The sequence below is a fragment of the Penaeus japonicus genome, unplaced genomic scaffold (assembly GCF_977035675.1).
Source record: "Penaeus japonicus unplaced genomic scaffold, GWHDUDI00000001_assembly GWHDUDI00000021, whole genome shotgun sequence".
In the NCBI taxonomy this organism is placed as follows: domain Eukaryota; kingdom Metazoa; phylum Arthropoda; class Malacostraca; order Decapoda; family Penaeidae; genus Penaeus; species Penaeus japonicus.
The window spans coordinates 28,979,732-28,982,231 of record NW_028234423.1 but is presented as its reverse complement, the minus strand read 5'-3'; the positions used below and the strand labels follow the sequence as shown (position 1 = coordinate 28,982,231).

General features: G+C 44.0%; 1 protein-coding gene across 1 annotated transcript in view; it reads right to left on the bottom strand.

Annotated features, from left to right (window-relative positions):
- The window catches only part of LOC122246432 (Synaptotagmin 7), a 631,122-nt gene that overhangs the window by 222,654 nt on the left and 405,968 nt on the right, over nucleotides 1-2,500 (bottom strand). The window lies entirely within an intron of this gene.

Sequence of the window (2,500 nt, the reverse complement as noted above, 5' to 3'; positions counted from 1 at the left end):
TTCGAGGAAAGTGTAATCCTAATCGAGAAAAGAAATATATTAGGGATTATATTTCAACCAAAGAGTATTTGTCATAATAAGGTACATATGCTAAAATTGATGAGGCGATGAAAAAAAAAAAAAAAAAAAAAAAAAAAAAAAAAAAAAAAAAAAAAAAAAAAAAAATTATATTCGATATATATATATATATATATATATATATATATATATATATATATATATATATATAATACCGGTCGAGGATGCGCATCGCTGCCGGCCGAGAACTCTAGAGGAATGCAGCAAGTTCGGGGTATTCTCTCAGGGAAGAAATCCAGAGAAAACCGGTTTAAAAAGGATTATTTCCGTATGGTGAAGCGGTGGTTAAAAGAATAATAAATAACAAGGAAAGAAACCATCGAAAGAAAATATCACTAACACGTTAGAGATAATGCGTGTATGAAAGAGAAAACCATCGTTTTATCACAGGGACGAAAAAGGTCTATCAGAATTCATCTTCTTAATCTCACTCTTATCCGAATGATCTTAAAGAGACGGTCAAAAAGGGGGCACAAAAAGCTTCGTTCTTATACCGAGGCAAATATGTGACTTCGAGAGAGAAAGAGAGAGAAAGAGAAAGAGAGAGAGAGAGAGAGAGGAGAGAAAGAGAGAAAGAGAGAGAGAGAGAGAGAGAGAGAGAGAGAGAGAGAGAGAGAGAGAGAGAGAGAGATAGAGAGATAGATAGATAGAGAGAGAGAGAGAGAGTGAGAGAGAGAGAGAGAGAGAGAGAGAGAGAGAGAGAGAGAGAGAGAGAGAGAGATTAAAAAAGAAAAAGGAGTGAGAAAAAGGATAGAAGGGAAGGGAAGGGATAGAGAGATAGAAATGTAAGGTAGGGTTAAAAGGAGGAAGAGCAAAGTCAAAGAAAAGTAAAGGTAGGGTAGGTGGGAGTGGGAGGTGGGGTAGGAGCAGGAGACGGGGAAGGGAAGGGGAAAGATAAGGAAAAGATCATGAAGGGCGTGGGAAAGGTATGGGCGGGGTAAGAGACGGGTAGCGGAAGGAAGACGAAGGGCGAAGTGTGATGGGGGGGAGAGGGGGAGGGGGGATAGAAGGCAGTTGTTGTTAAAGCTTCTTCGCAGGATTACCAAGGCGTGTAAAGATGTGGAATTACCGATATCTTTCGCTCACTTCGCCTCTCTTCCCGTTAAGCTTCGCTCGGTGACGGAGTGTAAACCTCACAACTGCCGTAACATCCACCACAATAAAAAAAAATCCTTCCGTTACGCTTTCCTAAAGATCCTTTGTTATGTCACGTGTTACGGAAGGGTCTGATGATGTCCAGGAATCTCAGTAAGGTCAAAGAGGATAACAGGACGAAGGGAGGTCAGGACAAGGTCAAAATGAGGTCAAGGGGAGTGAGAAATGCCACGCCGGTGAAGACGGAGAAGGAGACGATAAGGATAAGGCTGTTGGGATGAGGTCAAGAGGTAGGGAGATCAGAAGGTCAAGGAAAGGTCACTGAATTAGTTGCCGGGCCAGGAGAAGAGATAAAGGCCTCGACAAAGTTGTCAGGAAAACAAGAAAAAGGAAGCAAAAGGAGCAACGAAAAACAATCATTAAGAGAAGGAGAGCGAGAAGAGGACCCTGTGAGAGAAAGAGAGAGGTCACAATGAGGTCAAACCAAGGCACGAGGCAGTGAGGTCAGGTGGTCAGGAAACTCCACAGCGCCGGCATGATGGCGGGCCGCAGTTGGGCGAAGGGGGAGGAGGGAAGGGAAGGAGAGAGAGAGCGAGAGAGAGAGAGAGAGCGAGAGAGAGAGAGAGAGAGGGGTGGAGAGGGAGAAGGGGCTTTCGCCGGCGTGTGTGTGTGTGTGTGCGGGGAACGGCAAAGCAGCTTTAACATGAATCTATTGAGCCGCCCCCAGCTGTGTGTCCATGTCTGTGTCCATGTCTTACTATGTCCATGTCTGTGCCATGTCTGATTGCTTCGCTTTCGTTTTGTAATTCGTTGTATAGTCATTCCTCTCTCTGTCAGGCAAAAGCGTGTCACATATTCTCTCTCGGTCTATTCCAGGACACGTATTTCTGTTGTCGTCTCTGTGTAGAAATCTGACTATGGATTTTTTTTCTCTCTCTCTCGTTTTTTTTAAATGTCTTATTACATGTCTCAAAATGATGTATAAGAACGTGGTCGTGTCCCTTTTGTAAGTACTAACGAACGAATTCACGTTAGTTTTATACACTGTTGCCATGCCCTTACGTATCAACTCCTCTCTTCCGATTAACTTCACTCTCTCTCTCTCTCTCTCTCTCTCTCTCTCTCTCTCTCTCTCTCTCTCTCTCTCTCTCTCTCTCTCTCTCTCTCTCTCTCTCTCTCTCTCTCTCTCTCTCTCTCTCTCTCTCTCTCTCTCTCTCTCTCTCTCTCTCTCTCTCTCTCTCTCTCTCTCTCTCTCTCTCTCTCTCTCTCTAACTCTCTTTCCTCCGCCCCTCTACCATTCTCTGTTGGTGATTTTGCTTTGTGCCTT